The sequence below is a fragment of the Neopsephotus bourkii genome, unplaced genomic scaffold (assembly GCF_033783945.1).
Source record: "Neopsephotus bourkii isolate Nb327-2 ecotype Australia unplaced genomic scaffold, CSIRO-AGI_Nbou_v1 NB_71, whole genome shotgun sequence".
In the NCBI taxonomy this organism is placed as follows: domain Eukaryota; kingdom Metazoa; phylum Chordata; class Aves; order Psittaciformes; family Psittacidae; genus Neopsephotus; species Neopsephotus bourkii.
In genome coordinates this window covers 773,305-800,939 of record NW_026900588.1, presented here as the reverse complement: position 1 = coordinate 800,939, position 27,635 = coordinate 773,305, and the positions used below count along the sequence as shown (strand labels likewise).

Sequence of the window (27,635 nt, the reverse complement as noted above, 5' to 3'; positions counted from 1 at the left end):
TCCTGAGAAACTAAAGCCAGAAAGTGTCTCAAATGTGTCCCTTGTCTGAACTTTCAAAGGATAGATTGCTAGATATAAAACAATTAGTCTTCACTCTCGCCACTCTTGCTGCTCTTTCACTTACACAGCACAAACCTAAAGAAACATCTCTGACAATAACATGAATACATACATTTTTAAATAAATATTTTTAAAGGTGTTTCCCATTTGTCTCACCCTCTGAAAAGAGAGGACAACAACTACCTCTAGCAGGAGCACCTAGGACAATGCTGAATCATCTCACCAGCTCCCCTGTGCAGTCAGGAAAAAGAACACTAAAAAGCCAGCTTCCACACTGTAATTCACACCACCTGAGAAGGGAAACTTCAGGCAGCTCCTACCTCCCAAGGATGGATGAGAATTCCTCCTGGACCGTAACCACAGCAGGACTTCAGGCCTTGTTTTCTCTCAGGAAAGGTTTAAAATGAGCAGGGACACTGCAGCTACCCAGAGGACCCCAGGGGTCATCCTCCCTCACAACAAGGTGATGGGCACAGGTGCACAAGAGGGTTGTTAAGCAACCTGTTAACCCCTATCCCTTCTGGAAGCCAAGGCCCCTTCTCCACTGCAGACATGCTACAGGTGCCTTTAAGTACTGGTGCTTTAAAAAGGTTAATCTAGATCAACCCACCTGCATCCTTTTGAAATCTTTCCTTATCCTTCCCTATATACCAATTAGCAAATAATTGCCAAAAGGTATGAAACAGATTCAACACTTACTCCACAGGTTTAAGTCCATTAATTAATAACAGAAGAATAGTTCTAACTCTCAAAACACTGCTTTTATATTTTTAGTTTTTCTCATAAGGTTTGTAAGTACAGCTCAGCTTGTTTCCAGAGCTGCTTCTTAAGCAAAGCTCTAGACAGTTCTCACGATATTACAAGCTTTGTATTGCTGTACTGCATATAAACCTCACAATAGAGTTTTTTGCAACTTCCATACTATAGCTTTACAATAAGGCAGTGCAATAGACAGTCAAGCAAAAAAAAGTAAAGCACATCCTAAGAGGCTGATATCAAAATAACTTCAACCTTCACTGCCTGAAAAGATGCAGCAGATCTCAGAGGGTTAAAAATGATTTTTCAGTCAATCTTATTATGTATCCTATGCACTAGAACTTATCTGACATGGAAGGGGATAGATAGATATATATGTAGTATGTGAAGCAGAGTATTAATTTTAGTACAGACAAATTATGTTAAAGACTGTCAACATTCACTCTCGCACAACTGCTACACAGCTACAACGTTTTGGGCAGGGAAGGCGAGTCAGGATGGTCTCATCTGTCTCCTGCAAATGGGTCACTCACAATTAAATTCTACCTTAACCCCACCCCAGGTTTTAGGGAGCCTCAGTGGAAAGATGTGATTTCTGAAAGCACTTATGCAACCTTTTAGAGTGAGGTTCTGCATCAGGAAGAGGCATTACTTTGTGCAGTTCCTCACAGGAGTGGGATGGTTCGTCTGGGAGATGCCTATACTGCAGCATCCACTAAAGACTGCATCTCCTCCTCCTATAACACTGCTTTCAGAAAGCATTTACAATTTAGGGGCTTCTTGGTTTTGTTTCTAGTTTAACAATTCTAAGAGCTTAACAATTTCTTTCATTTAAAATGAGGAAAAAAAGAAAATCAAAAAGAGCCAGGAAACCAATTACCTATTTATTTTTAGTGCCACGTAATGTGCATCCTACTAAGCCAACAATCATCCCAGCATGAGCTGCCTAGAAGCAGCAGCAGGTAGCTGCCTGGTTACCTAGCAGGGATCAGGTTGGATGAAAGAGAAATAAGACTAGCATGGAGTAAACCTGAGCCCGGGACTTGTGCCCCCACCCACATTTGCAATCTTCAGTTTTGAATGGCAAGGTACCATAACTCAGGATATAAAAAGCCAGTGGACCCCTAGAAGGGGAGCAAACCAAGCCTCCCTCCTGGTCTCTGCTCTCAAGACTGCACAAGGCCAAATAACTGCTGTGAAACTACCTCTGGTACCACGGCCTGACTTCTCTTCGACATATCCACTTGTTACAGGCACATTTCGGTATCAACCTGGGGGGAGCAGCAGGAGCAGCTTCTCCCAAACAGGGCCAGGAGAGGGATTTTGTAGTGAAGCCCCTTTACCCTGCAGAGATGCTTCCAGATTCGACTCACATCCACTTGCTGACTCCTCAGCAGCTCCTCACTAACTTCTAAGCCAACATTCAGGGCAAAAGCCTGGGTTTAGTACCCAATGCTCAAACACTGCCATGGAGCTTTCTCTTTTACAGATACCCATCCAATAGAAAAAAAAAAAAAATAGTCTATTTCCTGCACAAACATGCACGAGCATTGAAACTCCGAGTTCAGGTCTCTATCCAAAGATAGGCAGAAATATACAAAAGCAAAAAGCAACAGGAAAAAATATTATTCACAGGTGCCATTTATTTTTAGGACATCATTTTCACATTCTACCAACAAAAGGAATGTTGTATTATTATAAGCTTTGTCTACTGCGGGAGGGCTTCCTAGAAGAACTATACTGACAAGCCTCTGTGGTAAAAACTAGGGTTCAAACCAGATACCTGCCAGCCAAAATAATGCCCATGGCAAATGCCTTACTACCCAAATCAAATTAGAGAGCTGTGTTTTGGATATCGGACTTCAGAGAAGCCTCCATTTCAGATTCAAACTCCATCCTCTATTTTGCCTTCAGTCTTTCAGTAAGAAGTCTCATGATAGTCTTCTTCTAGGAAATTCTCTTATTAATATATTTTAAGGCCACATTTACTGTCCCACTTTGCTTCGCTACCCCACTAAAGACATCTTGCTTATTTGGTAATAAACAGCAAACAAAAAACAGAAGGGCAGAAAAAGATTTCTTATGGCTGAAGGCATAATTTCTTTCAGAAAGCAAGTACTTACAGCGACGCAAGCACAGCTGTATTTGCAAAATATTGAATCTTTTAGTGTTAATTTGAACAAAGGAAGTCAAATTACTACTATAGAGAATCCAGCTGGTTCTGACATTAACTTTTCCTTGAAACTCCTATTCAGAAATGTATACACCTTAATATTAAGTTATGCAGAGCCTCAGTAATACCAGCTTGCTTCACTCATTTCATTAGGAAAAGAGACCTACTTGTTAGCAGAATAAAATTAAGTGCTGGTGACCTACTATGCAACCTCATTGTGTTCAATAGGACTCCAAATTCTGCTGTAGGTTTATGTCAGGCCATGATGCTATTGTAATCAACCTTTCTGCACTGTAAACAACACGGTATTTAACTGTAGGACATATATTACACTGCAGCTGTAATAAAGTGTGTATCTGGACTGCTTTCTGATAAGAAAAAAACACCACCACCTCACCAAGCACCAAAAACCCCATCTTCCACTATTGCAAAGTCTCAACTCAATATATTACTTCTACTTTAGTAAGTTACTCACCGTGGAGCATGACTTCACCTTTTCCCTAGCAGCAAAGACAATTTAAGACATCCCATCTCTTTTCCCTCTCCCTCCCCTCTAGCTTTTATGATTCCTTCAACCATGCTACTGCTCTCAGGCCAGCAAGGCACTTTGGACTCACAGGAAAGAAGAAAAGCCCCCCAGACGCCGAACATCATCACTTTTTAAACCAGAACAGTGATGCTGTTCCCAGGACAGGCCCAATTCCTGCTAACTCAGGTGTAAACACACAAGCGCACAGACCCAGAGACTAAGGAGGAAGGAATGACCCTCACCTCCTGCCCAGAAAAGCCATGACACACACTACTCCTTTTTGCACACCTAGCCTACAACCCCCTCTGCCATACATCCTGTTATTTAAAAACAATGCAAAAGTCCATTCCAAGAAAACTGAGTGTTTGGCCTCTTTTTATCATTATGGAAGAACGTAAGTACTTCAGCTGGGGCTTTGGGCTACACAGCTGAGGCTCTGTGAATATAGTGTTTAAAGGCACCATACCTTCCCCACAGAGTTTGTGGTCTTTACTATAGCACATCCCATCACAGACACAAAACAAGTGTAATAGGGCAGATAAAGCATGAAGAAATGCTGGGAAAGTGCAGCAGCATCTCACAAATCTGAGCTCCTTGAAGCTTGATCAGCAGAAAGTTACAACCATGCATTCTTGTTAGAGCAAGTACACAGTCTCTCTCCAGACACACAATTAAATCTTTTCACTGTAAATTAGCACCTTGGGACCAAACAGAACAAAAGAAACCACACATTGAAAGTGAACTTACAAATCACAGTAATTCCTACAGTAAGACACAGCTTGCTTGGAGTCTTGCTAAGCAAACTACCAGATAGCAGGTCCCAGGACACCAAAGAAGTACTCTGCATCTTGTTAATAGGAGAGCTAGTCATGACTTTGCACCCACCTCAGAGGTAGCAGGCATCACAAAGTACTTGTGCAGAGGAAAGAGCAGAAGAGATGTTTTTTGTCTTGGAGACCAGCCTCCTACCTTCCCACAAAGAATCTCAAAACTGCTTCCCTGGAAGGGCCATCAATGCAGGTGCTGGCAATCACCAGCATCTCCAGTTCTATTAACACCTTCCTTAATGGCATTAGGTTTGATACAACCTTGCACTTCACTTTGGTTGGTCTGATACCCCTCTCCCTGCAGAAAAGCTACAGCCCCCCCTGCCAGGAACAGTTTATCTAGGCAGGACTTCCAGTCCTTGGTGACTGCACCACTTACCTCTCAGTGCATCAGGAGGAAGGTGAGTAAAAGGCAGCTGTGAGAAGCCATTTCAGATCATTTGCTTTTTATCTTGTCAACAGGATAACACCCAGAACTTAGACTGAAAGCAAAATACAGGAGGAGGATAATCCGCCAAGCCCTTTCACCTTTAAGTCTCAATTTGATGCTAAGACTAGGTGACACCAAGATAAATCCCATCTCTCTTTTCCTCCACTCAGGAGGTAGTCAGCTCTCAGACACTTCAGATTAACCCCCTTAGTTCACAAAGGAGCTGAATAACAGGACCAATGGCATCTGCCCACATGTTCTGCAAACCTGGTGACAGGATTATCAAGAGGATGCTTCTCAGTGCCAAGGCCTACACTAGGACACTTCACACAACCCAGCAAACTGACAGCAAGACTCATTGTGGCTGTCAAACAACTGTAGCAGGACCTATTTTGCACAGCTCCAGTCATACCGTGACAACTAATGTCAAAAAGCATCAGAAACTCTTTGTCAGTCACCAGAGCCGGCCTGACTTCAAGGCATGTGCCAAGATATTGGCAAGAAAAAGACAGAAAGCCAAGCCTGCTGGGATGCTCAAGAAGATGAGATGAAGAAGCCAGAATGCATGCTGGGATATCAGGTTCAGCATTGGCTTGGTGAAAGCCAATACTTCATGTATTAATTGGCTTGCTTGTGAAGTGGGATATATAAATCCCTATCATGGCCAATAATAGGCCATAAGGTACTTTTACAAGGGCATGTAGGGATAGGACAAGAGGAAATGGCATTCTTTGGAACCAGCAACTGCAAGTTAGGCTGAAACCAAACCAAACCCTAAAGCCAGCTGTGAATTAGTGGCCCACTTTTTCAAGTCCTGAAAGGGAGACAGAACAGTCTGTGGGAGCACAATACTCAATGCACAAGCAAAACTTGGTTTTGCCTGTAAAAATATAGTTACCAAAGTTAGCTGTGTTATCATTAGAATGATCATCTACTTGAGCATGTTTGGTAGAATGTTATAGTGCATGACTGGTATGCACTTTGATGCAAATACATGTATTTTTTTACAATATTTGGAAGTAAAAAGAATAAATGTTTAAAAGCAAAAATAGCCCAGCAATGGTGACAAGTCCTTACTGTGGGCAGGTCTAACCCAGAGTCTTCTCATCTGTGAAAACCCTTTTGCAGAGCTAGCCTTAAACAGAGCACTTGCCAGCAAGGGAAATAATCTGCACCCCCTGAAGACCAAAAGAGTTCCTCCCTGGAGGCCACAGTTTTGGACAGCAGAAGCATCAGGGCTTTCACCACTTGGCCAAGGTCAGCAGGTACAACAGTACTTCTAGTTTTCTGCTGAGCCCTACAGAGATGTATCACTTAGCTCCTAAAAAATGGCTTACCCTGTACAAGGGCAACAACAGCAGGCAATAGCTCTCTCCTCTGCCTCACAGCAGTGGGTCAAACACACGTTTGATGGACATGCACCACCGTCTGCAGGCCAGCACAAATTGGTCTCCAAAATGCACCACATGGGTTCGTTTAAAGCAGGTTGCAAGGGCAACTCATTAGAGAGTCCACAACATAACTAAAATGTTCTGTTACTTTTAATTAAGCTCATCACACTGGCAAATCTGCTGAATCCAGGGTTGTCACTGGGATTCCTGTGTTTTTTGTTTTGCTTTTAAGCAAAAAACAACAAACCAAATTGCAAACCAGCAAGTAGCTAAGCCAGCCTGGTGAGCTTCCCCTCAAGCTCCTGCAGTTTGCAGTGAGCTCTGCAGAAGCCCATCTCAGCACTGAATACTGGATATTGTTTCCAGTTGATCATGCAGGGAATCAAGACAACAGATTACCAGGACAGAAGCCCTGCGTGTCAACACTGTCCTCTACTGCAGGACTGGCTTTCACACAAAGGACATGTGAACTGCAAACAAGGGACACAAAAGATGTGAGACAGCAACTTTAGACAGGGTATGTTTTGCACTGACCAACTGCAAAGGCAGCCTTTTTAAAACCAGTTTCCATCTCTGTATGTATCATGCTGCTATACAAATTACAAAGATAAGGAACATTTATTTTCTCAGACACACATCCATAACACAGACGTGAAAGCACCAGCTACAAAAATGCAATAGAAAATGTAGGCCACATTCAAAAATGTTATCAAGAGTATGCAGAGTATACCATATCATACCTCTACAATAAGCTTTGCTTTCATGAAAATGAATTAGAACCAGATTTCAAGTACTGCTTTTCATTTCTGTTGTCTCAGCTTTTTGGTGTCACATCTGAGACAGCTTGGCCCTGATATTTATAAGCACTGATCACCTCCAGCATGACCACCATGATCACTAACTGCCCACTGAAATGAAGCCTTTGATTTCTCAAGTCAGTGCCTGAAAATTGTGGTAACCAAATTGAGTTGCTGCTGTAGAAAAATATAACTCCTCTAGAAATCTAGCTTCTCTGGCAAATAAAAATGCAGTTCATCTGTTCTGCAGTCAGCAAAGCGTTCAGGCAGATAAAGGCAGCAGAAAGCCACCTTCCTCCTCTACTACCTTCTTCAAGATGGATGCAGCCAATCAGTAGCACAACTGAAAGCAGCCTTTGGGTTGTGTTGGGTGATGTGTACTGAAATGACTTGCTGAGACATGGAAGCCCACACTGGAGCACACTGCTGGGCCACACAGAGGCACACAGAGACTTGGCTTCACCCAGCCCATTGCTGAGTTCCATCCCTGGCAGCTTTGGTTGGAATCAGTTAGTTGGTACCTGCTCTGTGGGGGAGACTGTCCCCAGACAGGTATGGAAAGTCCTTGTCCAGGGGAGGGGAGAGGTGTGCAATTGTAAGGCCATAATCTGCCTGAAAAAACAGGCAACTACTGCAGGTATACCTATAATCTCCAAGGAAAGAGCCACCAGAGACAACAGTAATTCTCCACTGGTGGTAGCAATGAAGGGTGATCACGGTAAGAGCCTTAGGCAAACCACTGCAAGCAGATTTTCATATACTTTTTTTTGTTGATTTTCATGCTAAGTGGGATTTGACATAAGGAAACAATTTCACACATTAGTTTCAGAGCAAAAGTTTCATTTTACTCCCTGAAGTAGAATAGCGATTGCTCAAACCGTGTATTTTCCAATACATGGCCCAGCTACAGACCAGCAAAATGTTCACAGGCATCACTCCAGCATCTCTCAATTTTCTTTCTCACTTCTCTCAATCCCTCCTATTTTTGCCTTCAGGAATTTCAATACACTAGTATTGCTTCTGGATTTTATCATCTATATTTGAAGATGTTTTTGTACAATGAAGAAGCATGTTTAGAATAAGGAATTCTCAAAAGTTTATTAAGGGAGACAAGATCACAGCAGATACAAAAGTCAATTCAGAATATACTTAATCTTGTGGTATGAAAAGCTGAAAAAAGAAGATGAGCCCCTTTTACTTGGCAAAAAATAAGCCTCTTGCCTCCACCTTTTACACATTCTTTAGGCCAAGCTCCAGGGCCTGACTACACACCTGACTATCACCGGAAAAGGTGTTTTCCAGAAGACTGAACAGAAGGAGAACATTTTGTTTTAGAAAATGAGGGGGATAAGCATCTGTCACAGATAAACAGCAGGGGACGGGGATACAAAAGTCCTACAGTCCTGTATCAGCGGCTCTAACGTCAGATGTGTTAGAGCCTCTTTCAGCTACCCTGAATCAAATCCAACTCCTACTCTCTTCTACTGGATGATTATGAGAAATTTGAGGCCTTCCACGCTTATACCATGCAAAGTCGTGACTACACAGGTAAGTAAACTATTGCCCTGAGGAAATCAAATCACAGATTTCTAGCCATCAGTTTTTGCAGCTCCCAGATAACAAACAGGGATTGAGCTGGGCCCCTAAGCTTTTGTGCTGCACCTGCAGAATGGGAGTCCTTCATGAAATAGATTTTTATTTCTGTACTATTTTCTCTTAAGAACATAGAGTATATAATCGTAAGTGACGTCTTGCTATACCTCACTATGAAAAGTGAAACAAAGGCCCCAAAGATCTTATAAAAATTAAAGCAAGACAAACTGTCCTCCAAATCCTCAGAAAACAAGAAAACATTGGAACAGAGAAACATAGTCCATTTGGATCCTATGTTGCTGCAGCACCAGGTATTTTTGTTCTGATGGAAACTGATGGTTATAATGTCAGACACAACTCCTCAACAGCATGAATTGTAGCCTGAAGTAACTGCATCACTGTGTGTAACTGCATGATGTTTACTGAATTTCTGCATGTTGATGTGTCTGGATGTTGAACACCTAATAATTTGAGTGCAGTGGATCCCGTTTAATATAACCTTTCAAACCTTCAAACTGTGCCTTTGTTTCAAGAGACTTAAAAATGCAAATGTGGTTTTGAGGAGCTACCTTCTAATTATTCAGCCAAAATAGTTTGTTTTGAACAGGTACAAGTTTTCTGATGGGACTGTACTAAGATGTAAACATAACCTCATTATACATTAACATCATTTCAAAGCATTCAATGTACCCATTACACAAGACTGTTCCGTGATATAAGAAGAAACACCTTCTATTATTTCTTCTTGCTTTTCTTACAAAGGGATATGCTAGGGCTTGGAGATACACAGTGATTGCTTCTGGAATAGAGCACAAAAAACTACAGCATATAAGTTACTTCAAGCAATTGATAACAGGCCATTTTTCACACCGCACTACCAAATATAAATGGAAGTGCATGTTCTGTAAGCCACTGGATATTTTATATCCATTGACTCCTTTGCCCCTTCACAGCTCTTCCAGCAAACTAAAATTAAAGACATTCCACACTAAAAAGATTACACAGGAAAAGACACAGATAATAATATAGCTGCTCAGCTGCTAGCGCTACAGAAGCCAGAGCTCAGTGCTAGTTGTCATATTAACAATACTTTACTGGTAAATACTTAGGCAATAAGATTGGTTTATCACCTCTACATTATCTAGCATGAAACCCACTGGCATCTGGGTACTTGCTGGTGCTGTTTTGCAGCTGTGGCATGGCATTTACTAAGGAGATTTGTCTTAGTGCGTGTTGCGAGTTGTACTGCTAGTTTGAACTCACTTGTCCCCTTTTTCCAACTAATGGCATGCTTTGCCTTGGTTGTATTTTTCATACAGAGGTCACTGGATCTCATTTGGTCCCCACCTGATGACAGATTGAAAGCAGAAATTTTCCTAACATACTGCTTTCTCTTGGTGTGACAAAAGTGAGGGGACGTGCCTGTGGGATAACATCCCGACTATTAGCAAATCCTTTCACTCGACAGAGTAGGAAGGAATCCTTTCACTCACACTTCCTGAGTAGGAAGATCTTGAGACAAGGGTGCACTTCATAGAGACTCCCTGCTGTGAACACAGCAGTGAAGAAACCCAGTTAGATGACTCGATACCAGCCATAGGTGATTGATGCACATGGTCCTCACCAGAACACTTAAACACCATAGATGTTAGTACACATGGAGGTGGGCAACCATTATTATTCACTTTACAAGTGGTGAATTAAAACAGAGAGAGAGATCACTGCTTGTCTAAAGTCAGCCTAGAGGCTCTTGGCAAAGCAAGGGACAGCAGCTAAGACTCCCAGCTGTGGACACAGCAGAGTCCCTCTGCCTGATGGGTGGCAGGAGCACAGCTGCAATAGGCACCATACCAAAATGCCTGTTGCATGGGTTCAGCAGTTGCCAGGCACCCAGGTGGAAGGGATGACCTCATTCCATTTGTTCAAAGTGAGATTTGTGCAAAATACTTATGTTCTTGTTCGCAATTTTAGGTATATTTACTGAAAGGAACATAATCTTGTCAAAATGACATTTTTCTCATCAACTTCATGATGTTTACATCACTGAGTTGTATACATATTTACATCACTACGTTGCACAGCCACTTGGCAAGTAGTCATATATACAGTCACTGAGACAGCTAGGAACTACAGATACTACATTCTGAATTATGAAATTGTAAGTACCTCTATGGATTTTAAGCCTATGCTTCCCAGCTGCTCCAAGAAATGTAACTCTCATGATCCTTAAGCAGCAGATTATACTGGTAGTAGACAGTGTTTTTATTTAATATGGCTCCCAGCTAAAACAGTAGTGGGGGGTAACTTTCCCTACAGATTTTAAGTAGAATTTAGCTGCCAAAAATAACATTAAAAAGAAAAAAGAAAGAAATCACAGCAATTCATTGTAAAAGGAAAGAGATGTTAATGGTCTGAAATCAAGCAACCTAAATAAGGGCTGAAATCTCAGTTCTAGTCCTTCACACTTTCTCTTCCCCTTTAATCTTGGGCAAGCTGCAACCCCTCCCTGTAAAGCAGGAGTAATTATATTTACTTACTTTGCATGAAGAACTGGGTAACACTCAAGGGGCGCCACGCCATGCCAGCCAAAATGGTTCTGAAAGCCAGTCAGAGTGGAAGGTGGAAGAGGTCCTGGAGATCTCTGCTCCAGGACCCTGTTTGCCTGCTCTTCCCTTCAGCCATAAGCTGGATTCCAAGCTTCAGTAGGGCTTGTTTGATGGGAGACTGTAATCCAACCTTGTGAACAATAAAAAGTAACAGGAGTTCAAACCTTTTACCAGCTGGAAAAGATTGAGTCAGCTGCAGCTTAGTTAAAAACCCTTGCCTCAAGGCCTTAACGACCAGCACCTGTGAATGGTAAATGCAAGACAAGCCTGCTGGGAAAGAAAAAGTCCTGCAACAGGGAACCCAATACCAAAGACACTTGTTTTCTTGGGGAAAGAATCTCCTGAGGAGCTGTATGGCTGCTAGCAAGGTAACAGCAACGATCCTTGCCATTTCAAACCAATTTATAGGCTCTCACAAAAGCCCAGGTATTTTTAGCCATTGAGACAAACACCTCAGTCTTCCATGTACCTGTGGGGGGAAAAAACATCTGGGAAAAGATGTGTTGTTTCAGCATGACAAGCAGTTTATTTCAAAATTGTACCATTTTTAGTTCTATTTGTAAATCTTTGTAAGAGTTACAAAACAAGACAGTTTCAATGACTCAGCGCATCCATTTTTATGTTACTACAATGATAAACAACAGTATGCTGTGTTTTGGGGGGAATATGTCACTGAAGCACACACAATTCAAAGATCATTGAATATGTTTCGCTTCCAGCCTCTGAAAGCTCTGCATGTGAACCAAGCATGCAAATTTTCAGCCTGCATGTACCTGCCAAAATTGTAAGCACCTAAATAATAAGGAGTCTGTGGTGACAGTGATGCAACCCGTACCTATCTGTGCTATAAACAGTAAGCAAACTGAGTTAGGATTGTAGTAGATGCTCCATCCCTGGAGACATTCAAGGCCAGGCTGGATGTGGTTCTGGGCAACCTTATCTAGTTGAAGATGTTCCTGCTTACTGCAGGGGATTGGACTAGATGAGCTTTGAAGGACTCTTCTAACCTAAAGTATCCTATGATTCTATTCCTAAATTCTCCTCTTATATATATATATGTATGTGCAGTGATGAAATGAAGACAGTTATAACCTCAGGCTGAAAACAGAAGGTGGAATTTGAACACTTTGATTCAATGGACCTGGCTGATGACAACTGGTCATATGCAGACACGATTCAAATCCACTCCAGCATGCCATGTTCGGTTTGCTGCCTGATGCTTACAAAATGCTCCTCATGTAATGAAACAGTAGGTCCAAGTTAATTTCCAGAAGCATGACGATGCCCACAATGGAGGTAGCAGTGCCAGCACCAAGTGCCCTGTTTCAAAGCCTTCCAAATTCCTCTGAATCCTCTCTCTGCTGCTGTTTTGCACATCCAGTACTTTTGCCCCCAAACACATTGGTCTGCACCCAGACTCTGCTCAGGGACACACACCAGTCCCTGGTAAGACAAAACTGCATGCAATGTAGGCAGCAATGCCTGCCACTACAGGCTTTCCTCCTTGCCTTTCATCCTTGCAGCAGTTGACCTTGCATGCTGCCTTCCCCCATCACGCCCTCACACCTCACCCTGCGGCTACACAAAATCTCACAGTTACTGGACTGTGAAATAGCTCTTTTTTTCTTTTTGTGTCTCCTTGATGAGCTGTTATGCAGGCAAGAGAGGAGGAGGGGAGGGAGAGGCTGTGCCTGTGCCAGTGAGAGCTGCACTTGCTCTCCTGGCCTTGGTGATGGAAACGTTTCCCAGCAGAGGGAGAGAATGAGCAGACCATAGGCCAGCCCCACTTGAACCTCCGACTAACACAGGGACCCATGAAAGGAGAGAGCTGCGTGAATCTGCATGCCCAGCCCAGGAACAGGCATGTACCACCACCTCTTTGTGCAGCAGCAAGTCTCCAAGACCTGGTGAAGCTGAGGACAGTGCTCCACATGTGGAGTCAGCTCTCCTGCTCCTTCCCATCCCATTTACTTTGTCCACCTGGGTAGCTAAGGGCAGGGGAAGGGCCTTTTCCACCACTGCTCACCTTATGTTCTGCCCTTCCCCAGGAGAGAGGAAGTGCTGGCTGTGTACCCCAAGATAATGGACACAACTATGTCTAGGCAGTGCCTTACCCACGAGAATGATGCTACCTTCAGGACCTGGGGAGGAGGAGGAAGAATGCCGTGCTTACTTTCTCTCCATTTCCCTCCCGTGAGACTGCTTTCTCTCTGGTTCCCAGGCTGGATTACATAGCCCCATACAAATGGTTCCTCCCAGAGGGATGCTATTGGTGTCCTGGGTGGGAGAGCACAGCTCCCTGCAGAAAGCAGAAGGCAGGATTAATGACCTTTTCTTGCCTAATTAGTTGAAAGTTTAGGTATCTGGTTTTGACAGAGTAGAAAAAACTTCAAGCTTCTGTTCTGTATCTGATGCTGAACAGAGGCCTTATGTCTACAGGGATTTTAGTCTAGCACTTTTGATAAGCCCTACATTCACCCCCAATAAATATATATCTTTGCTCCTGTAGAAATCATTCTAAAAGGAACTTTGAGGAAACCTTTGATAACTCTTCCCTTGCTTAAAAACATCCCCTTTGGTTGACAGGGTGATATCAAGACTTCAAATTGGAGCTGGTGAAATGTTCAGATCAAAAAGGATGAATTTATCTTAACAGTAATCTATATCTGCTATGTCAGACACTGTGCTGCAGCATGTCCTGCTGTGTGCAGTATGCCACTTATAAAGCAATGATAAACCTTTCTAGATAGTGCCTAACGCAGAGTGTTTACCAGAATATAGATTGCTGTGAGATATAGTTAAAAGTTGCTCAGAAATGAGAGATCAGGGAGGATGACCATTTGTGAAGAGGTCAGTGATGCCTTTTTGTTGGATCTTGGGTTTGGTTCCTTTTTTTTTTCTTTGCCAGCAGCATCTAAGTGCAGTAAATATCAGAGTGAGAAAGAATTGCTATAGCAACAAAGTATATTCTCCTAATGGAGACTGTAACAGCCAACCTCCACTACAACTTTAAGGGGAAGGAATAAAATCCATCACAAAAGCAGGAAAAGTAAAGGCATTAAAAATTAAGATTTTACTGTTCCATGATTTATGTTCTTATCTCCAGATGATCCACAGCACTTTCAGTACTTCCCTGCTCCTGTTCACTGCTTCACACAAGAATTTTCAGGAATTTAGAAAAACAGTGGTGGGCATGATCTATTAGTAGTAATATAATGATACAGATTTGCATTAAACAGTAGTATTATCACTACAACTATGAGAAATTATGAGATTATAGCAGCACTGGGAGACCATAGGTAAGACAGCAGGACACAGGATGCCAATACACAGCCAGAGGCCATTCTTCCTGTCAAGATTTACAGTGATTAAAAATAAGAGTGAGGGGAAACTGTCACAGAGAGATGAAGATGGACAAGTTCAGGGTCACTCAGCCACTGTCAGTGCCAGGACCAGAATGCAGGTCTCTGGTGCTCCTCTCACTGCATATTAGCTATTTAATCTGTCCAGAAAGCTATTTCAATATTCTTGTGCAATACAACCATCACATACCTTAGGATGGACTATGGAGAAACCAGCAGTGCTATTGTTAAACTGTCCTAGATAACTACTGCACCCATGCTTCATCACTGGCCATCATCCTCACTGAGGCACTAAGACCATGTTTCCTTTCCCTCCTGCTTCTCTGTGGCTCAGATTGTGGTACCAGTCACACCAAGGAAAAGAAGGACTGCAAAACAGGGGCAAGCTTCTGCCTTTTACAACTGTTACACAGGATATCTGGAGAAAGATGAAAGAGAAGACAGGCTAACAAATCTAATTTCACATCACAACTAGTTTTCTCCTCTGCTTCTGGCACGATGAAGCTTCAAACACCTTCAAAGATGTTTCATGCAGGTGGAAACAGCCCTTATCCTGTGTGGTAATGCTATCTCATGCTGGTCCTCAAATTATAGTCTAGGTTGAGAGAAATTCCTTCTTCTGTAGGTTATTAAACTGAAATGCTGCATTAAGTTCTGTGGCAAAGCTGGAGGAAGGAGCAGTAAGTTCTGAAGAGTCCTGCAAGTCCAGCAAGTCCTGTAGAGTTTACTAGATGTTCTTTAAGGTCCCTTCCAACCCTAACCATTCTATGATTCTATGAGTCCTCCTACCCTGGTTGAGTCTTTGGTTACTCAGGACAGGGAACAGCAGCAGTATGCACCAAAGGAGGCAAACTGAAAAGCTCTTTTCAGATAATTTCTCCCCACAGAGAAAACATTTTCTGGCATATCTTTGCAATGCAGCTCGCTATACAGATGTCCTATTTATAACTCACAAGTCTCCATCACAAGCAAGCTTCTCAGAGGTAGAAAAGCGCATATGATTTGAATAGAGCTGTATATCACAGTTCCATGTTCCCACTCTGGCTATGATTTATAACAAAAGTGTAGCAGCATGGGTCAGTAAGTGACACTGAAGCAAAGAAAACTGAACAAGTTTAAGCTTCCTTATGTGTATGAAAGACATTTTTTGTTTAAACTTAAAGTTTCAAAAAGTGTTTCATGCTCACATCCTACCAGCCTAAGCAGCAAGTCTTCCTCATTTTACAACACAGTTTCTGCTAATCAGTTCCTCCTCTAATATTCTTAAACAAGGCATTGTGTCAGATAATAGTGAGAAAAAGAAAATATGACTAACCCACAACCAAGGATATGAATTATGTCAAAATATAGAATGAAAAAGTTTAGATATTTACCATCTGTGAAAAACAAACACTGGAGTTTCCCACAGACAGCAGAAGTCATCTGAGGTTAAAGTCATGCCAGTGAGAATCAGCCCAGGCAGACCAGACAGCAGCTCCTTGGGTGGGAAAGGGCAGAGAGAGAAGGCAGACATGCACTCTTCCCATGACTGCTCTCCTAAACCTAAGGCAAAACGTGCTGCATCATTTTTTTTGATGGACTGAGAGGAAACTGGCAACCTTCTCATTTGAAATCTCAGAGACAATGGAAACCCAGCAGGTAAACCTGGTTTTGTGTACACTATACAGGCTGCAGCCAACCAGTGACATCCAAATGATAGTGGAGCCTAATTTCTTCACCAACATGAATGCACAACAGGCAAGAGAGCAAGGTTCAGAAAATGAAGGGCTGCCATCTCCTCTTCACAAAGCTGCCTAGTGAACAGTCATGCTCAATTTTCATCTTTCTCTGGTCCCATGAAACTTTTATTGCTTTCTCATCTGTGTTTCAGCTATTATCACCTCCTGCTCTTCTGCGTAGTCACATTCTTCAAAAGAGAGTAGTGCTGCTGGGTTGTTTCAAAGAGGTTTTGTAAATGCTGATTGTCTGGAAAGGGATTCAAGCGCCCTGACTGGACATGGGGCTTTCCCAGAGCCCTGCTGTAGGCACTGACAGGACTTGTGATGCTCTTCCAGTTTCCTGCTGGTCCACAGCAACCCTGCTGCTTTGGGCATCATGGTGAAACACTTATTCCTCCTTAATGTAGATCAAATGTAACTAGTGAGCTACACTTCGGGGGACACACAAGTAAACTGCAGGCAGTCCAGCAATGACTTTTTGGGTTCAAGCTACCACACAACCAAAGGAGTTTTGAAAGAGTTCTTTGCTTGTATTCATTTACCTTAAACTTACGAAACTAGCATTGTTAAGAAACTGAGCACATGCTGCATTTACACTTGAAGGTTTCTACCCCACTGAGAACTGTTCTCCCAATCCCAGAAGCCCCAGGTTGCGTAAATAGCTGTAAATGAAGTTGCTTACATTCTGGTTAGGGGAAAAGAAGAGAAAGACCAAGGGGCTTGGAGAGGTGATGAAATTCCACACCTTCCACCAGCTTTTCCCAGTGGCCACTGCCTACCAAGCTGCAGTCTAGATGCCACCAGGACCTGGGGAAGAGAGCAAGGGCTTTAACAGTATTAAAGAGTATTAAATAGTGTTCAGGGTGTTTTCCCTAGCTTCTCTGCAAATCTACTGCCATGATTAGCGGTCGGTCAAGTTTTGCTATCTTATTTTCCTACTCAAACAAAAACTGTTTTAATTGAAGAACTATTATATGCCTTCATGTTAAAGCAAACACTGCATGCGAAAATCAGAAAGCAAAGACTAGTTCCTCAAACAGAAGAGTCATAAAACAAAGCCATAAAAAGCATCTCTTTCATTTACTTTGTTTGCAGATGATCTCATTTGTATTGCGGGCACAGATTTACCCTGTTCAGATCAAATTTCTATGAATAGAAAAAAAACCTGTAACTGTGATAAACACCCACAATTATAGCACTTGATTTTCTCTTCCATAATTTAGCACAGCTTCAGCCAGTAAAATATCTCTTCTCAGGAAATGAAATTGTAAACCCCGAATTTTTGCACAACAAAAAATTGTCAGGGTATACGGTGTGCTCCTCTGACTCACTCATTTTGTCCAATGGTGCTTGAAGCAGACATTGTTGCTCATAGAATCATGGAATAGTTTGGGTTGGAAGGACCTTTAAAGGTCACCTAGTCCAACTCCCCTGCAATGAGGAGGGACATCTTCAACTAGATCAGGTTGCTCAAAACCACATCCAACCTGACCTTGAATATTGCCAGGGATGGGGAATCCACCAACTCCCTGCGTAACCTGTGCCAATGTTCCACTACCCTCACTGTAAAATATTTCTTCCTTATATCTAGCCTAAATCTACCCTCTTATAGCTTAAAGCCTCTATCCCTTGCTCTATCCCAACAGGTTCTTGCTAAAAAGTTTGTCCCCATCTTTCTTGTAGGCCCCCTTGAAGTAGTGAACAGCTGCAATAAGGTCTTCCCACAGCCTTCTCTTCATCAGGCTGAATAAATCCAAGTCTCTTAGCCCTTCTTCATAGGAGAGGTGTTCCATCTGCCTGATCATTTCTGTGGCCCTCCTCTAGAACCATTCTAGTAGGTCCAAGTCTTTTTTCTTTTTTGTGGGACAAATACACAAAATGACTACTATTTCATGTAGCTTAACATTTCCAGGTGAGAGAGAGTGATAGACGAGAAAACCTGCAGATACCCCTCTGAACACTTTCTCCTCCCCAGTGGACCTCAGCAAACTGCTCTGTTAAGGACAAGTGCTCACTGCAATAACCCTGTTATGGTGTGCTCAGAGCAGGCTGAGCTCCTGGTGGTGTCTAAGAGATGTGCTATGGGTAGGCAGGGAACCATTCTTCTTCTGCAGAAGAAAGAGAAAGCACAGGAGTGAAATTAAGAGAAACAAGTGGGAAGAAGCAGACCAATGGCATCAAGAGTGTCTGCCTGGAGGGTAGAAACATCAGGACTGTGCTAGTAAAGAGAAGCCCTTGAAAGACAGAGGAAAATAATAATTTTAGCAATAGAGGAATGGGTTGGGTTGAAGAGAACTGGGAAGAATGAAAACTGAAATAGAGTGAGCGAGCAGCGGCCACAATGGCAGAAATCAGAAGCTGTTTGCAGTGAGCAAGCCCCATGAATACTACCAGTCCAAAAAATCCTTTAATGGCCCTTCCAATCCTACTGATTAATGAGATTTTTGAGTGTCATTTTCTATCAATTCTCTAAAAACAATGAGAACGCCTAGGGAATGAAATGTAGGGTTTCAGAAAGATGAGGTGTAGATCTGTGAGGGTTGTGTTACAATGGGGTAAATGCACACCCTATAAATTGTGGAACACCATCATAACAATTCTCCTTTTCATCATGAGCCATACAGTAGGATTTTGGCCTTTGTCATTTTTGTTGTAGAGGAAAGTCTGTACATTTTAATTAAAATGCTGAAGCCAAACTTGAAATCCTGTCTGGGGCTACGCTTGTATGGAAATTGTCTGTGGTCACTCGGTAGGACTCAATACTTTTTCTTTTTATGTGAAATTTAAATAAGTGAATTGAAATAATCTGCATTTTTCATAATGTTCAGGGAGTTGAAATAATGAAAGGTGATCATGAATATTTAAATTGAAGAAAAAAATTACATTGAAATAGCCATCAGATTTCTCTTATGATTCATTAGAAGATACCAATACCATAACAGTATTGTAATTTTTAGAAATGCATTATAGGTTCACAAATTTGCTATTCATAAAATTCATTTATGCCTTTTTTCAAAGGTGCTTTACAAAGGATTTAGAACCCTCTTTAATCTTTGAAAATAACACTGTAGTTTGTGATTAAATATCTCCACAGCATAACTATAAAGATATGCATCTGCATCATAAAATCCAAATCAGAATGTAGCACAAAAAAAAAGGTCACTGTGAATTTTTTTTTCCTTGAATTGACAATTTTCATTGCTATTAATGCTTTACGCAATATCCTTCAGGTGACCAGATCACCTTATACTGTTAAGTTACTTACAGAATCACACAAAGAGTCATTAGGAGTGGCACACTTCACAGAAGCCAGAGCTGATGCTGGAATCTACCTTGCAGCAGGAGTTTGTAGTTTTAAGTTTCAACCCAAGGGTGTCAATGCTCCTTTCATCAAAAAAAACCTTTGCAATAGCAAGGTTGAAAAAAGACTGTGCATCTCAGAATAAAATGGATTTGTCTTAGTGGAAAACCTGAATATTAGCTCATAATCACACTTTCATATTTATCTATGCTGTGTGTTTTAATATTCAAGGTGTCTAAGCACTAGAACAAAACATGATTGCATCTTATTGATGCTCATACAAAGTCTAAAATATGATCAACAGACTTGAAAATTTTATCTGAAATATTATTCAGAAAAGTAATATTTATAAATGTATACCCCTTCAAAGGGCTGCCATTACGCTTCTATGGTCTAGTATCCTGCAATAAGTGCAGGAAACTCAAAGAGTTCCTGTGTTGTTTCAAAGCCTTTTGCTTTTATCACTGCTTAACACTACATAATCAGTCATAATACCTAAACAAAACCAAAAAGCTGACACTCAAAAAATTGAAGGATAGAGGGGTTGGCTTTGTTCTTGAAATGAGTATTTTTTCCCAGTGCTATAGTAAGGAATCTTGTATTTTTGATAATTAGTTACCACACTCTAATTAGATCTTTATGTTGCTGCTCCCTTGTAAAACATCCAAAGACACACTCCCTTTTGACCATGAGATGCAGACCATAGACCAGGAAGTCTTATCAGCAGAGCAGATTCCACAGTACTCTTACTGATGGCAAGTGTATACCATTTAGGAGCTACATGCATGAATGTAAATTCTCTACAGCATTTCTCTGTCTGCCAGAGATCCAGGCCTAATAAGTTCAGAACCTTTAATCCTAATTAATTATATTTGCAGAGAACTGGGGCACTGATACATGCCAATTATAACTTCTAAAAATGCAACAGGATTTCCACAAATTGTACTTCTTTCAAAACCGATCACTGCAGAAGAAATACTGGTCTCAGCAGGAGTTATGTTCACCATATCTGGGAGGTAAATACTAATTTACCTTTAAATGCAACAGCCAGTGATTGCTAACCTAAAAGGAGGGATCATTCAACAAGGCCAAGTTCAAGGTCCTTCATCTGGTCAGGGCAATCCCAAGCCCAAGTACAGGCTGGGCAGAGAATGAACTGAGAGCAGCCCCGTGGAGAAGGACTTGGGACTGTTGGTTGATGAGAAGATCCCCATGACCCATCAGTGTGCACATAAGCCCAGAAACCAAGCATGTGCTGGGCTGCATCCCCAGCAGTGTGACCAGCAGGTCAAGGGAGGGGATTCTCCCCTTCTGTTGCACTGTGATGAGACACCCCTGCAGTCCTGTGTCCGGCCCTGGGGCAACAACACAAGAAAGATGTGGACCTGCTTGAGAGAGTCCGAAGGAGGCCATGGAGATTCTCTGAGGGCTGGAGCAGCTCTGCTCTAGAGACAAGTTAGAGTTGGGCTTGTTCAGCCTGGAGAAGAGAAGGCCCCGGGGAGACCTTAGAGCAGCTTCCAGTGTCTAAAGGGGCTGGCAAGAAGTCTGGAGGGAGGGTTTTGACAAGGGCCTGTAGCAATAGGACAAGGGGCAATGGCTTTAAACTGACAGAGGGGAGATTGAGATGAGACCTTAGGAAAAAATCCTTTACTAAGACTGTGGTGAGGCCCTGGCACAAGTAGCCCAGAGAAGCTGCAACTGCTCCATCCCTGGCAATGTTGAAGGCCTGGAAGGACAGGGTTTGGAGCAACTCGTTGTAGTTGAAGGTGTCCCTGCCCATGGCAGTGAGCTGGAACTGGATGAGCTTTAATTTTGTTTCCAACTCAAACCATTCTATGATTCTATGATCTGTTCACCCATGGTACCTGATGCATGGTGCTGATGAACAATTGCAGCACAGCAGCTAGTGTCACACACATACTGGAAGGCAAAAAGCAGGGTGAAAGAAATGCATGAAGGACATTGAAGTAAAGGCACTGCTTCATCTGTTTTGTGCACTCTCATCTATTACATGATCATGGAACAAGAGGCAGAAGGTCTGCCTAACTGCTTCTTCTGTAAAATGATTTAATATCTGATGCTAAGTGGCAGTGAATGAATTTAATTTTGGGGTTGATCACACAACACTGACCAAAGAGTCTGGTATATGGTGTTCTTAAAAGCAGGTAACCTGCAAGCAAGCAGTGTAATTTTATGTCAAGGGGAGACATGGGCTTTCTTTGGAAATTAAGAAGAGCTTTTTACCTGAAAGAAAAAGCAGGCAACACAGAAGGGTTTTTTGAGAATCAGCTTTCACCTTCCCACAATGGCCATAAAAGCTTCTCCCAAAAGGATAATCATATCTAAACTCCTAGCTATACAAAAAGGCACTTCTCCTTATCACCTTTAATGCAGTCCCACTTTGCCCTGTTTCTCACCTCAATAAAGAAAACAGCTCAGCTTTTAATCAGTTTGCAAACATAAGGATTCATTTGAGAAGCAAGTGCTTATGTTCGTCTCACTTTATTTGTAGCTGCTGCCTGATACCCCATTCCCTTGCCTCAATTGCCCTGCCCTTGCTCAGCATCCTCCAAAAGGCAACCTTATCTTCACAAAACAGACAAACAGCTCCCTCCAGATGCTGTGCCAATGCAGTGGCTGCAATGCCACTGCTGCAGCAACAAACTGGCAAGTGGGGAAGGAATAAAAGTATAGTTACTGAATAAGTAAATGCTTCTTCCAGAAACCAAACACACCACCCTTAGGTCAGAAAATAGCAAGTTGTTTCTGAACTTCTCTCCATCTGGAAGTGCAATTATGCTTGTTAATCTTAAAATGCCTTTGGCAGTTGTCACCTCGGTTTTTATGTTATCCTTAAAACTTTTCTAATGGCAAGTACACATGCAGTGAGAAATAATAGCCCTTTGTGTAACAAGCAATACACACATTGTCCAATTCATTCTTACAGTATTTTTCCTCTCTGAGGTTATCAGAGAAGAGATTGAAAACTGAGCCATCATACCGCAGCTTAAATGTATCAGTGAAGCATTCCCTTTTCTCTCCTTCTCTCCTGCCTATTTTTTTTTTCCCTTTTTCTAAACCAAAGGAGTGCAGGATGCTAATAGTGACAAGATTATCCCTAAGGAAACCTAGCCTCATCGCAGCATAGGATTTATTGCTCTGCTTCCAGATCACACAGCCTGTGTGGTCCTTTTGGGCTCCAGCTAGCCCCCAAACAGTAATCATGCCCTGCCATGCACTTCTGCTGATGCCACCCTAACACAGGGAAGGAGTCAGACTTTGCATAAACAGAAATAAAACTGTGCCTGCCACTGAGTTTTGATGCCAGTTAAAAGTTGTGGGACTAAAGCAAGCAAGGAACGCGCAGACTGAGACAGCTGGAAGCATTGGTAAGAGGAGCTTACTTTGAGACAATGCAGCCGATGTGCTGAAGTGCTTGTCTTCAACATTTCTCCTTGGTTTAACTAGGAATAGGCAGGGACAGGCTGTATATTGCAGGAAAGAGGGAGTCTTGAGATCTTGTCCTCAGCACTGATCTCTGACTTGCAGACTTCAGAACTCTCCTTGTGCTGCATTTTCAGGGAGATGCCAAACCTGTAATGTTATAGCAAAAAAAACAACAAACCTCAAAACAATTCCAATCCCAAAAAGCCCAACATGCTTTGAACATGGGTTCAAATGCCTCCACTTGGTCTCATGCAAAGATCGACACTGAATCCAAAACCATCAACTCTAATTTCAGGGGATCACACGTAGTGCTTTTCTCCTTTCCTCCTTTTTATTTTTTTTTAATCTTCTTTTGTAATGTCTGATTGATGAAAAATACTATCAAAATCATGAGTGAATATCCTTCCCAGGTATGATACTGGCTTAACTCTCAGGATCTGTTGCCTTTTTTTACAACCTGCCCTGGTACAATGAAAGTTGGCACCTACCTTCTGCCTGCATGTCCTTCCTCCCTGGTAAAACGCAATCTGTTTCCAGCGAGAAATGTTATTTCAAATCTAGCAAGTGTTGCTTGAAGCAAAGGTCACCATTAGTTCTGGATGTGTTAATACACTTTACTTATAATAGTTCTGTATCAACTTCTATATATCAACATTGTATTTCAGAAGATGAGGCCTTTACACTTATTCCACCTGGGATTTTTTGCAGGCATTTCAAGTGTGTTTTCAGCAGCCTATAGTAGCCCCTATATATATTTTTTTAAATGCTCAAAGGATTCAAACTTGGAGCTCTCAAGGAAGTTTTATTCTTTTTTTATTATCTTTAGCCTATAGATATTATTTGAAAGATAAAATTTTGAGCCCCATCAGTATATCTGTTTCAGTGACTGAAAGAAATTAAAAATCTAAGTCCCAGCATATGCTGTTTGAGGAAAAAATGAAGGTCAGACAACACTGGACACCCAGAGCTACTAAATGTTTAAAGAGTGGTATGCAACTGAGCTCGACTGTGGCATGTGACTGCATGCTGCTGCTTGAACAACAGAAATCCCTCTCCAATGTACAAAGAAAAATAATCGTATATTAAGGTGATGGTAGTGTAGGATAAGTGAATATATTCACTTGCAGTTGACTGACAGTCACAGTACACAGTCTATCAGCTGGGAATTTTTGTAGTGGTTTTAAAGCAGTGAAGCCATTTATAAGGGATTCCTTTCACTGAGCATGTTTTCATTGGAAAAGCAAGAAAAACTTCCAACAGAAATCAAACTTAATATTTCAAAGCCCTTGAGACCCTGATAAGACCATTGCTCTGCCTATTCATAATCTCTTACTAAGCACAATTGATGGTGCTTTGTCCACATAAAAATAGCACTAAGACTTTGTATCTGGAAAAGGAAGACTCTATGAGATCCCTGATGTGCAAGCATGTAAAAGGGCTCTTATTTAACTAAGAAAAGAATGAGAGAGGGATGAAAAACATGGATGTTAAGACAGACTAGAAATTGATAAGCACAAAGTTTTTACTCTAGTTTTACATTTTCCAAGTACACTGCACTTGCTGGGCAGATGAACAATACACGCTTCCCACTCGAGTCTTTAGGCCAAATGCTGCTCTCAGTTATCCAAATGTAAATCTACTGAAGTTACCACAGAGTTATGCCAGCTTCCCTGAGAGAAGAATATGGTGCCTTGTTTACAAAATTAAACTCTGAAAGGTACATATGTGTGTGCATTTTGATTTGCCAATGAAATCATCTGAGTGAGCTAAACTTCTGCAAATACTTAGAATTTAAATCCAAAGGAGACCTTATAGTTTTGTATTCATTAAAGATTATGCACTATTTTACAAGAAGGTACTGAAACGTATGATATGGAATGCAATTAAAAGGAATACATTCACAGATGTTTCGTATTTTACTCAGTCTTTGTGCCCTGTGTGCATTTAACTGACCGCTCCCCTAGGAGCAAAGAATATGTACGCTCCCTTCATCGTACTGGACTATCTGACAAATACCAATAAATTGCTTCGCGCAACAACTGAGGGAAGAAGAGACAGCATTACTGCTATATCACTGATCAAGCATGACGTCAGGAGAAATCATGAGATTCACCAAAGGCCAGACTGGGAGAGGGAGAGAAATCCAGTTCTCCTGCATTAGCTCTTTAGTAGCACACAAGCCCTTCATGGGAGATGTAACATCATGCAGGTAAAGGGGGACTGGAAACAGATGCGCGTCCTAACTCCCAGGGCAACATATACAAAATTTAAGTCAGAGTGTAACTGTTGTCTTATCCATGTAGGCATTTGTTTACATCTTTAATTACATCAGTACCTGAGTATCTGTGGCTTCTTACAGCATGTTTCAAGTCACTGAAGGCAGAACAATTTATAAAGGACCACTGCTTCTTACTCCCGCATGGAAGAACTCAGCACTGCAGGTGAGGTGTTTGGGGAGTGCATTCCAGGAAATAAAAATCACATCAGTCTTTTGATATGAGGATCACCTGCAGGCTTTCACACAGTTTTTATGCTTAAAACAACCCTGTTTAAAAGAAACCTTAAGGGATGGCTGGAGATGAAGGAATTCATTTTTAAACTAGGTATTTGAAAAAGTGAAAGAAGAAACATAATTTTTCTCAAAGAAACAAGACATCAATTCCACAATGAATATATCTATAAATTATCATTTATTCCCTTAAAAAAAAAATATTTCTAGCCTGCCTTGGTAACCCTGTAGTAATTCTCCTGCAGGTTGTAGAACCATGCTCTTGTTAATGGCAGGAGTTAGCCAGCTGTCAAGAAGCAAGCTTTGCTAACATGTTACTGAAGGTAACATTAGTTACAGGTATTTACTGGTGCTGTCAACCCTCATGCTATTTAGCTCTGAAGAATCTCTGCTTGGAGTGAATTAAACATTATTGTATAAAGAGTCTAGCACAGTGCATGAGTCTACTGGCTCACACCCAACTCTTACAGCTTCAATGATACTGGCCACTGCAAGGAGACAATTGCCAAAGTCATTTCAAATCATCCAGCCACTACTACGTGGACTAGAGCAAGGCTCAAATGAAGCCCTACTAGCCAAATCAATTTTGATAGGACAGAGAATAACAGTAACAGTTGAGGGGCATGCAGGCAGTGGGCAAGCCATAAATTCACTAGCAGCACTATGCAGAGATCAGTAACTGAAACAGTGGTATCCAGAGTGTGGCTAATGGGGATAGCCAACTTGATGCACAAAGCATCTTTGTGTGGAAGGCACAACTGTGCTCCCCTATCAGGTGAAAGCTGGTCCCATCATTTGACAAGCTATAAAGTTTTCTAAGATATTTTATCATCCTTCCTTAAAAAAGATTGAGACAACCTAAAAGAGAAAAAACCGTAATGCAGACCTGAATGTAGCTGCTGGTGGTGTAGCCAGTCACTGTCTCCTCACACTTGAGACTGCCATCTGTGCACCTGAGGGATGTATGAGCTGATACTGTGTACTTTTACAGGTGGTTCCAGTTCCTCTTGGCTTTAATAACAAAGAATTTTGAAGCTGCGCTGTTCATAGAGGCCATCAATGTAGATCACATAAGTAACTCTTGAATTTCATGCATGTACTGGGCAGATGACTAATTACATGCTTCTCACCCTGGAGTCTTTGGGCCATACGACTAGGTGCCTGCTACACTGCTCAGTATTTTTTTGTTCGTTTGAAATATGAACTTTCACAGGGAGATGCCTAATGTAATCTGGAATTTTCTAATCCAGATGAACAGCAGTCAGACTGTAAGCTGCTCTTCATATACTAAACAACAAACAAAATCCATCCACACTTCCTCGCAGTGTTCCCCCAATTCTCACCTAGCACCTTTCCTCACACCACGATTCTGCACCGAAGACAGGCAAGTGGAATACATGTAAGGAAAGACAGTATTTTGTCTTTGCCTGGGAAAAGATGAACCCATGAGCTATGGATATGAATAAATAAAAAAAAAGAATGAACAGATGCCTACTTAAGCTGGAAGAGACACAGAAGATATGATTTCATAGTTCACAGTTGTGCTCAGTGCAGCGGATCCCTGATCTCTCCATTTCTACAATGCAAATCACTCCCCCCAACACACATATCAGTGCAGTGCTAACACTAACAACAAGCTGTACTTCTAGAATGGTAGGCTGTCATCATTCCAGGGAAATTTTTATATCAGGATTGGAAATGTAAAATCTGTAAGAACCACCACCACAAAAACCCCCACCAAACCTACAAAACCAACCAACCCAGGGAACTACAGTTCTCCTTCAAAAGGGAGTAAAACCCCTTCCTGTGACAGAATTTTTCATTTTCATATTACTATGCAAGAAGTACTTCAGTCATTTTTACAGAATGCTTTTGAAGAAAAATGGTATAAATAAATTCCCAATCCTGTTTCTCAGATGAGAAATCACACAGTCTATTCAAAAGGAGGTTTTCAGGCTTCAGTTCAGTGCTTCTTCCTCAGCACAGTGCTTTATTTACAGAGAATTGATCAGCTGAAAACAAATGGGATGCAATACTCTTGATATTTATACAGTACAAAAGGTGAAAACCCCTGGTTCTTAGCCTGGGAAACTTGCTTTGTGCAGACACTCCACTGCAGAAGATGCTTTTGCCACA

General features: G+C 41.7%; 1 protein-coding gene across 2 annotated transcripts in view; it reads right to left on the bottom strand.

The window, feature by feature from the left end:
* Positions 1 to 25,629, bottom strand: part of FSHR (follicle stimulating hormone receptor) — a 236,417-nt gene extending 210,788 nt beyond the window's left edge. Inside the window, exons 1-3 of one of the 2 annotated variants that reach the window (XM_061353995.1) lie at positions 25,326 to 25,629; positions 22,948 to 23,137; positions 11,094 to 11,292 (exon numbers count right to left, since the gene is read on the bottom strand). The gene's annotated coding sequence lies outside the window, so the exon portion shown is untranslated. Of the gene's footprint in view, positions 1 to 11,093; positions 11,320 to 22,947; positions 23,138 to 25,325 lie in introns of those variants that run through there. The other variant, XM_061354005.1, reaches the window with a different exon arrangement.
* Between the last annotated feature and the right edge of the window lie 2,006 nt (positions 25,630 to 27,635).